The sequence below is a fragment of the Epinephelus lanceolatus genome, chromosome 23 (genome assembly GCF_041903045.1).
Source record: "Epinephelus lanceolatus isolate andai-2023 chromosome 23, ASM4190304v1, whole genome shotgun sequence".
NCBI lineage: Eukaryota > Metazoa > Chordata > Actinopteri > Perciformes > Serranidae > Epinephelus > Epinephelus lanceolatus.
Window position 1 is genome coordinate 6912284 of NC_135756.1, and position 10668 is coordinate 6922951.

General features: G+C 40.5%; 1 protein-coding gene across 1 annotated transcript in view; it reads right to left on the bottom strand.

Annotated features, from left to right (window-relative positions):
* Nucleotides 1–9147, bottom strand: part of LOC117249265 (uncharacterized) — a 39201-nt gene extending 30054 nt beyond the window's left edge. Inside the window, exon 1 of the mRNA XM_078165006.1 lies at nucleotides 8757–9147. The gene's annotated coding sequence lies outside the window, so the exon portion shown is untranslated. The remainder of the gene's footprint in view (nucleotides 1–8756) is intronic.
* Nucleotides 9148–10668: the final 1521 nt, after the last annotated feature.

Below are 10668 nucleotides of genomic sequence, written 5' to 3' on the forward strand. Positions count from 1 at the left end.
CATATTCCAAGATGACAATGCCAGGATTCATCGGGCTCAAATTGTGAAAGACTGGTTCAGGGAGCATGAGACATCATTTTCACACATGGATTGGCCACCACAGAGTCCAGACCTTAACCCCAATGAGAATCTTTGGGATGTGCTGGAGAAGGCTTTGCGCAGCGGTCAGACTCTACCATCATCAATGCAAGATCTTGGTGAAAAATTAATGCAACACTGGATGGAAATAAATCTTGTGACATTGCAGAAGCTTATCGAAACAATGCCACAGCGAAAGCGTGCCATAATCAAAGCTAAAGGCGGTCCAACGAAATATTAGAGTGTATGACCTTTTTTTTTTGGTGGTGACTTTTTTTTTGGCCAAGCAGTGTATGTTTGTGACAGTGACACCTGCATTGCTCTGTCGCTGTTATTTTTACAGTCATGTCCTTCTCTTGTTTGTGATATTTATGGTTATTTTGTTCACTCATTCTGATTCTGGTTCCAGTTTGGCCTTTGGGCCTCCTTCAAGATCAACAAGCATATTGAGACAATAGCTGTGTCTCAATTCAGGGGCTGCAGCCTCTCACCAGTGTGTATGTGTGAATGTGACTCAGTAGAGTTAAAGCGCTTTGAGTGGTCAAGAAGACTAGAAAGGCACTATACTATATAAGTGCAGTCCATTTACCATTTACTTTAACATGGGCATGATACGCAGCCGGTGGCCATTGTAGTAGTTAGGGGGCATCAGGGGGAAAACTCAGCGGGACCAGGAGAAGTGTTCGCAGATCGTAAAATTTCTGAAGCCAAACCCTGTCCTTTTTTCCTAAAACTAACCACGTGCTTTTGTTGTTGATGAAAAAACCTGACTTTGTGGCATTGTACTGACGTAGTGCATTTATTTTGAAAGACACTATATGTAAGAGTTAAATTTCCTGTCTTATATTCTGATGCAGTTGATGAAATTTGCACTGGGTGTCCATACCTTGCATACAATAGGGTGTGTCTGTGACAACCAATCACAGACACACCCTGTTGTATGCATCACACTGAGCGACAGGGTCAATCTTACCTCCTCACTAAGGTAAAAGTTTCTGTCCCTTCCTTGCTTAGAGAACTTTACTAAATCACTCCTGTTCTCAAGTGTTTGTGAATACGGCCTCAGGCATACAAAATTTGACAAAGTGGAGCAAAAACATCGAGATCTAAGACAAGGACCATCATTTAAAACAATAACTGAGGAAAGTCAGAGGTGTTTTAAACAAATAAACTCTTTCATTTACTGTTTTTACTCAGTTGAAAAACACATTTTCAGAACTCAGATTTGAGGCAAAAACAAACCTGTTTACACTGTAGAGCCACATTTCAGCAGCTAGAAAAACCAAAGTCAGGACTCAAAACAAAAAACTGGTGTAGTCTGATGAAAAATTCATGGAGTTACTGAACTTAAAAAGCTGCCTTCAGGCATCTTTTCAGGTCATTATATGTGACTGATTTTGTTTCAACAAATTAAACAACAACTCAAACTTAACATTCCTGTTGAGAATCAGTTCTGGCAGATCACTGATCCACCAGTCAGGATTTAATCCTCCTCAGCGGTCGACCAGACAGACCAGGGTGTCTGAGCCTAATTATCAGGGGCCGTATTCACAAACACTCTTGAGAACACTTTCAGAGAACTCCTAACATAGCCCAAAATATTGTAAAAAGGAGTCCTAGCGTAGGAGGGATTTAGGAAAGTCCTCAGGGTAACTCTGAGCAAGGCAGGGAAAGAAATTTCTTCCTCAGTGAGGGGGTAAGATTGACCCGATGTGTGGAGCTATTATTAGCTCTGCACTGTTGGCTTCATCTTGACAATGGGTGAGATCAGGCAGCTGCAGCAGGAGGTGGTGACAAAAAACCACAGTGAAATCGGACAGCTCCAGCAGCTTTGAGCCAATAGAGGAAGTAATTCACATCGTGTTAGACCTGTTGCCGCTTTCTTGAAATGTTATCAGACCCATACAGTTTGTTTTCAGTCTCCAATGTTTTAGTTGTGACAGAGTAGCCTATTAAAATGCTTTACAGCTGATCTGTAATTTATGTCCACGGCTCAACTTCCATTTTACATGAATCATGTTAAATGGCCCACGTAGAGCAGCAGGGCAGCTACGCACAGCTACTCTTTGTGGGTTGTACCTCAGCGTTTATCAACCATCTGCCGCTGGATCTTGGACTTCCTGTCAGAGTAAGCCAACAAACCTCAACAACTCTTGGCCTCAGCACTGGCTAACCTCAGGGCTGTGTGCTGAGCCCCCTATTCCACACCCTCTACACCCACGACTGCACCACCACCCACTCCAGCAATACCATCATTAAGTTCGCTGATGGCACAACATTGGTGGGTCTCTCTCTCTTTGGGATGGGAGGGGTGAGTCATACAGGGACAAAGTGGAGTGAGTGACTGGCTGGTGCAGGAACAATAACCTGGGGCCTCATTTATAAATGTGGCGTACACACAGAAGACAGCATACGCCCCTTTCTACGCAAACTTTGGGATTTCTAAAAATCAAACAAGTGTTGTAAATTTGATATCACTGTTTAAAATGAAGACAGATATGACCTCTCACCTTTTATATTTGAAGAGTGCACTTGCAAAAGCAGATAAACATGGGCACACATAAAGAACACGAGTTAGGAAACTAAATACAAACAGGTATCTATAATCATTAGATAATGCAGTAAGTGCAGAGTGTCACTGTTATCCTATATGAGCCAATATATTTTGTTTTATTATGTGTTTGTTTTATGGCTTTTAATCCTTCTTATTGCTACATATTAAAGGACACCTTTTTTCATTGGTTTCTGATGCCCCAAGTCACTGCCCAAGCCCCGGAGTTCGACAACTTTAGAGTGAGACCAGGCTCATTAGATCACCGGTGATTGTCAGAACATGCATGCTGGTTAGTTTTGTGTCTGTTAGTGATGTGACGTTCGCGAACGTGCCGAGTCTTTGAACCAGCTCTTTGAAGTGAACGAGCCATTTGCTAATTTCTTTGTTTTTTGCTTTAATTTAATCTGTATCCATTAAAAGGAAATTTCGGTTTATTTCAACCTGTCTCCCATCGTCCTAAATTTGTTTCAAGTGACTAGTGACATAGAAATAATAGTTAGCATGTTAGCCATTAGCCTAGATACAGCCGGGGCGCATAGTAGCGTCAGACCTGTTAAAACGTAAGTGAACAGGCAACCTTCAAGTGCAAAGTTAGTCCACTAAACAAGCTTTTTTTTTTCCACAAAGACCGCCTCATATCATTAGGATAAATGTCAGAGAACATATAGAAAACGACATGTAAACGTGTTGTCTTACCTTACCGGTGTGGTGCCATGTTTGTTTACCATTTAGCTCTGCTTTCCAAAGCACGGCTGAAATATCGCGAGAACAAGCAGCGATCTCATACCGTGCCTGAAATCTCGCGAGCTCTAGATAAAGCCCAGCTGGATACTACTCCAGGTGGAGGTGTCTCGTCCTCGGTCACATCCAGACCTTGAAAATAAGGCTGCAACCGGTCCCATTCCTTGCAACAGAGGCATTCCTCTTCTGTGGGCACTGGGGCACAGCATTGACAGGTACACCACCAATCTCCAGAGCTACGCAGCCTTGCAGCAGCCATTCCTCCTCTCTCGCCCTCTACCTGTTGTGCCTCTCTCTCTCTCTCCTCCTCCGTTCTTCACTTTCACAAAGCTCTTCGTCAGTGTATTCTGGCTCAAATAAATAAGGGCGGCCATCAAACTCTGCAAAATCAAATTCCTCCTCCGCAAAGTCGAAGTCTGGCAAAAAGTCAGCCATTATTCTATAAATCTTTCATAAAATAAATGAATGAACTTTTCAGGCTACTGTCGGTTCTGCCTTCCAGCTGTTGCTGCTTGTTCTCGCGAGATTTTGGCTGCGCTTTGGAAAGCAGAGGTAAATGGTAAACAAACATGGCAGCACACCGGTAAGGTAAGACAACACGTTTACATGTCGTTTTCTATATGTTCTCTGACATTTATCCTAACGATATGAGGCGGTCTTTGTGGAGAAAAAGCTTGTTTAGTGGACTAACTTTGCACTTGAAGGTTGCCCGTTCACTTACGTTTTAACAGGTCTGACGCTACTATGCGCCCCGGCTGTATCTAGGCTAACGGCTAACATGCTAACTATTATTTTTATATCACTAGTCACTTGAAACAAATTTAGGACAATAGGAGACAGGTTGAAATAAACCGAAATTTCCCTTTAATTTCAGATTATATGATCCGGAACAAGTTGAGAGAGACTAGTTTGTGAGGGAGAAAGACAGTGCAGCCGCTCACTCATTCACTTCAAAGAGCTGGTACAAGGACTCGGCTCATTCGCGAACGTCACATCACTACAATATCCAGATCACGAACAAACAGCATCTTTGAACCGGCTCTTCAAAGTGAACGAGAGCCAAAGAACCGGCTCTCACAAGTAAACAAGAAATCCCACCAACTAATCTCAACTCTAGTTTTCCGACAGATACTGCTGGTGGTTATTTATGCGCTGATTCTAAAAATGGACTACACAAACAAAAATCCTTGTGTGATACTCCCAACAATCTCAGTCACAATGCTAACACCAAAAACACACCAAAAACTGTGCTCCTGAAATGTGCTTAACCTCAATTTAGCATTCGCAAACCACAAGAGTCACAAACCAGATTGATCCTATATAACAAATCAAGTCTACTGTGTCACACTAAGGCAAGATTTAACCTTACCGAACACATCTGATGCCAGACGATCCCTCATTTGTCACAAACTGGCTCAATGAATGTGACAAACAGGAAGTCCACATAAAAGAACTGGTTAAAATAAGCATAATTTATTCAACTAAAATGAACCTAAATAACCAATGGAGTGTGCAGGTCAGCACAGTCAGTAATGAAGCCATGCACGGGTGTGTGTCAGGTGTGCTGTGGTGGTGTTGAATCAACCAATCAGCTGTTGGATCAGGTGAGAGCCAGGTGTTTCCCATCATGCCCTGGGTCCTGCAGTTGGTGGCGAGCAACTGCAGCGCCTGGCTCTAAAAACTGCAGCTGCCTGGATCATGTGAGTCAGATGTCAGGATGAAGACGGACACAAAACTAACCGCCATGCATTGTGTGGCAGTCGCTGGTGATCGAATGAGCCCAGTCTCACTCTAAAGTTGTCGAAATCCAGCACTTGGGCAGTGACTTGCAGCATCAGAAACCAATGGAAAAAGGGCGTGCTTTACCGTCGGCATGATACGTGGTCAGTTGGGATTATAGTTTAATGGTGCCCAGCGACATCGGAGAAACAGCGACAAACACCGACTTTCACCCGAGAGAGCGGTGTTTGTGTACTGTGAGATTCTAAAGCCAAAGCCTGTTCTTTTTCTCTAAACCTAACCACGTTTTTGTTGTACTGACATAGTGCTTTTATTTTGAAAGAGACTGTATGTAAACGTTAAATTTCCTGTGAAAACACAAGTGTATTTTGAAAGAGGACAATGCATGTAACAGGCAGAACTTGACATGGTGTCCCAGAACGTCAACAACCAACTCTATCTTACCAACCTCTATCTTATCAACCCTTACTCTATCTTAATCAAAACAACTGGAGACTGAGAACAAACTGATATGAGTCTGATAATATTTTAATAAATCAGCATCTGGTCGAACAGGGTGTGAAATACTTCCTGTATTGACTGAGAGCTGCTGGAAACTGTCGGGAAACTGTTGGACTTCACCACAGCCTTTTGTCATCCCCAGGCGCAGTGGTGAATGAACAGTGGTCACTGCGGTGATTGACTCTGCACAGGGCACAGGCCTAGTCATCAGACGCTCGCTGGCGTCTTCATGTGAGCCAACACACACTCCTCTACGGAGTATCCAGAAGCAATTATATCCTGAATATCAAGACTATAATCTACCAGAGACAAAACTTTATTTTCTACTAAGGCGTCTTCTGTGACGGTTTTCTATAAAAATGAAGGTTATCTTAGTCCGTACTCCTGTCCTGACATCCAACGGATGCAAGAAGACATTTGAAATCCGGGTATGTCAACTCTTTCTCTCCGATGTCCACTGTTTTTCTGCCATCAGCAAGCGCACAACTGCTGTGATGCAACTGTGACGTCTACTCAAAATTGGTCTACACACGATGATCGTTCAATATTACACATGAATGCTGGGAACAGTTATGTTTGTAGGCCATCTTCAAGAGCTTGCTTGTGAAATATAAGGCCCGTTTCCACTGAAGAAGTTCCTGGTACTATTTGGGGGGCAGGAACTACTACAGGAACGTCCTCTCGCTCGGCCCTCTCAACCGCCGTGTCTCCACTGAGAGCGGAGTCGGAGGAAGGTTCCTGTAAAGTTACCGGGCTCTGGTTGTGATGTAATCGTTGCGCGACCATTTTGACCGGGGCGACGTAGGGGCGTAGGGATGCTGTTAGCTGTTAGCCCTTAGCGGTGTCTGTAATAACTCACTAAACTCACAAAGTGGCCCGTGAAAAAAATATTTTTTCCAGCGGATGTCTTAGTTACAACATGATTGAGCTAACTGGAGTAGTTTCATGTCGTTTCCGACAACGGGAGGCTTTTAACAGATCACAGCCTGATGTTAGCTTTGCTGCTGCTGTTAGCTGTCCCTGTCAGCTGATGCTTTCTAGACATTGTGATTTCCCAAAACTGAATAAATACCACACATATCAACACAAAACTGCTTTGCTAGCTCAATCATGTTGTAACTAAGATATCCGCTGGAAAAATATTTTTTTTACGGGCCATTTAGTGAGGTTTTTTTACATGGCGGTGGAAGCTATATGAACGAGCTAACCCTCGTCTGCTGAGTTTTAAAAATGCCGGCTATTTTGTTGCTTTTCTGTTGTCGTCACATCCCTCCTTGAGTATATCCAATCAGCACCAAGTAATCCCCAAGCCCCACCCAGGAGTTTCTCGGGGCCGTTCTGAGTACCTACTCCGAGGCAGGGACTTGTTTAGCCCCTGTAAAAGTTCCGGAACTCTGTCCTTCGGGGGTGGTTCCTGTGGTGGAGACACACACCAACGGCCCCGGCCCCGGAAAATTACCCCGAAGTTCCTGCGATGGAAACGGGCCTATAGAAAGCTCAAGAGGCCGTTTGTTACACTAATAATCGTAAGATAATAGACATGTTAGGGCACCATGCTTATTGACTCGTAGATAAGGAATATAAAACCATCAGCAATTATTTTCATACAAACTGATTAAAGCCTCCTTCAAAGTGGCTTCTGATGTATTTGTTGTGACAGAAACTTCCAGAGCCTCCTTGTGTTGGTTAGAAGACAGAAAGCAAAACCTGCTATTGTTCTGAATGATAAAATATCATTGTTTAACATATTTTGGCACTTAAGTTTTGTCAAGACAAAAGGGGAACCTGTAACAAGTAAACTAAAAGATGAAAGAGGAAGTTTACATTCCCACTGACATTTGACCAAATATACTCATGGTTATTAAACCACGTTTGGCCCCTGAAATCTTCCCAAACATTTAAGAACTTAACCTACACTATTTTGGCGATGAATGGGAGGACATGTAATTCTTACTTTTTCCACGAAATGATTCATTTCTACACACACACTGACACTACACATTGCTGCATCGTCTGAGCAGTGAAACAGAAAGTGCCACACAGCCGTGACTTTAGCATGATTCACTGGTAAAAAACTGACTCAACAGTCAAGTTACAACCTACTCTGGCCATAACAAAATTAAATAAACAGACAAATGACCTTAGATTAATCTTTTCTATTTATGGTTGGTCTTCAAAATATGTATTATTTTTACTTAATGTATTTTTTCAGTCAATCATTGTGGTTCCCACAGGGATCGTAGGATGATTTTAAAAAGTCACCAGATAATGAAATCATCAGGAAAGAAAACAAACAAACAAAAAACTAAATTATAAAATCATGCCATCTCCTAGGGCTAGTCAGAAAAAGTCAAAATTACCACAAAAAAGTCAAAATTATGAAACAAAAAATCAAAATTAGGAGATAAAAGTCAAAAGTATACAACAAAATGTCACAATTATGAAGCTGAAAGTCAAAATTATGGGATAAAAATTCAAAATTACAAGAGAAAAGTCAAGATATAAAGAAAACTATGAGGTCGAAATTGTGAAATAAAAGTGACAAAACTGAGGTAAGAGTCAAAATTATGAAACAAAAATGCAATATAATTAGAAAGAAGGTCAAAATCACAATATAAAAGTCAAAATTATGAGAAAAAGTTAATCAAACAAAAAGTCAAAATTAGAAGACATTACACCAAAATTATATGATAAAAGTCAAAATTGTTGGAGAAAAAGTCGAAATTAGAGGACAAAAGTCAAAAATCTTAATTATCAGAAAAAAAAACCAAATTAAAATTATTTTCCTGTCATGATTTACTTTTCATCTTTTTTTTCCATTAAGTGGTGTAAATGTGTTTCCATACAGCCCTGTAAAATTGTACTATCGTCGAAACACTTAAGTCAGTGAACTGATTTGTTCCTGTTCAGTTCAGATGCATTTTAAAAACACTTGTGCATCTCTGGTTTCAGATGAATTTTATTTACATAATTATTAATTTTCAAAGATTCAGCTGCACAGATTTTGCCTGTTTTGAAAGTTTATAAAGTGGTCTGAAACCTAAAGTCATGTTTGGCAGACAGACTCAAAACACTGTAAGTATATCGAGACTGAAAGTTTCCTCTCGAGCTTAGAAACAATGAATAATAAAAGTAGCTTCACCTTTGGGTCCATTCAGTCGTTGTTGTGGAGCTTTTGATCATGTTATGAAATGTTGCTGATTCGCTTTTAATCTTCATTTTTACATCGTAATGGCCGAGAACTCTTTAGAGACAAATGGAATGTGAACATCTACAATTCAGCCTGCAGACGAAGACTGACGTTAACAAAAGCTCCAGATCAGCTGATGACATGATGTCACCTACCAGAGGTGTGTTTCCTGTTTGGTAAAGTGCAGTTAGCAGTTAGCGGGCTTGTACTTGACTTTACAGCCACATACGCAGAAACATACGTCACAGTTCACTTCCTGTTTACGCTGAATAATAAAGTGCTAACGGAAATAAGGACAGAAGAACCTGCAGCATACAGTGAACATGTGTTTCAGTACGCCAACAAAGAAGATATGAAAGAGACCAAACATGTTTTACTGGCAGTAGTCTCATATATGACCTCTGAACAAATACTCATGATTTTTTAAAAGAAAATGCACATGGTAGGTCAACATTTTGGTTCAGTAAGTCAAAAATAGTAGACAAAAAGTGGAAACCACTTGACAAAAAGTCAAACTTATGAGACAGAAAGTCAAATTATTAGTCAACATTATGAAATAAAAGTGGGAAAAGTGAGATAAGAGTCAAAAGTATAAGACAAAAAGTCAAAATTCTGAGATGAGTCAAAATTATGAAACAAAAAGTTGAATTTGTGAAACAAAAAGTCAAAATTAGAAAACAAAAAGTCAAAATTAGAAAACAAAAGTCAACATTAGAAGACAAAAAGTCAAAATTATCAAACAAAAAGTCAAAATTTAAAAGACAAAACGTCAAAATTACATGATTAAAGTCATAATTGTAGGACAAACGTCAAAATTATGAGACAAAAAGCTTCTGTCAGCATTTCTTTTGATTGTAACATTACAAACACTGCATGCTTACATACTTACATGTTGAAGTGCTCCTGTGGTCTCGCTTAAATTGGTAAAACATCCAGACCTCTTAAGAACAGAATTTCTGAACATAGGTGTGCTATCAGAAATCATGACCAAAACTGCCCCGTGGCTAATCACTTTAACCTCATGAAACACACTGTTGCCTCCTTGAGTTATATCGGTATTGAACAGGTATGTCCACCCATGGGGGAATATATATATTATCTATATATATATAAATATATATATATATATATATTCTCTGTCAGTTGATTTCACGATTTGGTTGTTATATACTGCTGCTGGTATTGTGACTTTACTCATGTGTACACACGCATCACAGTTAGTGTGTTTGTGTGTGTGTGCCCTTGTGCACATGCTATCTGCTTAGAAATTCTGTTTTTGACTACTGTCACAGTATGGGTGTCAGGGCACTTTACTCATTATTTATTTAACACTATAGAGCCTTGTATTGTGCTTTTTGTGGTTTATTATATATATATATTTTTTTTTTTGCTTGCTTTATGTTCTTTTCCCTGTAACCCATTGGATCACGTGACCCATATCACATATCACATGTACTTAAGATGCCGTCACCCTGTGTATCTCAAATCTGACAAAGTGTCTTGCTCGTAACGTTACTTCTATTTCTCTGCTGCACACGGTGCTAATAAATGGACTGAACATTGGAGCCCTGCGGTGCGCGAGCTGTTTCTTCTTTGCATTCTTTGTCTTTTTTCGGCTCAGCACCTGCCCTTTTTTGTGGTTTGGATGCGCGTGTGGACCTTGTACCCAACATTACAAACACTGACATGACTTTACACACCCTTTAATAATGGCTGATAATGATTGACAGAAATGAGCTGTACTGAAAGTCATCATATATTAAGAACTCCAGTGGTTTGTAAGTAGCCTACTAGATTAGTAATCTGTGCTGATGTGCTCAGGGCATCTTTTTATCGTATAAATCCTGACAGGACCAAAACCATA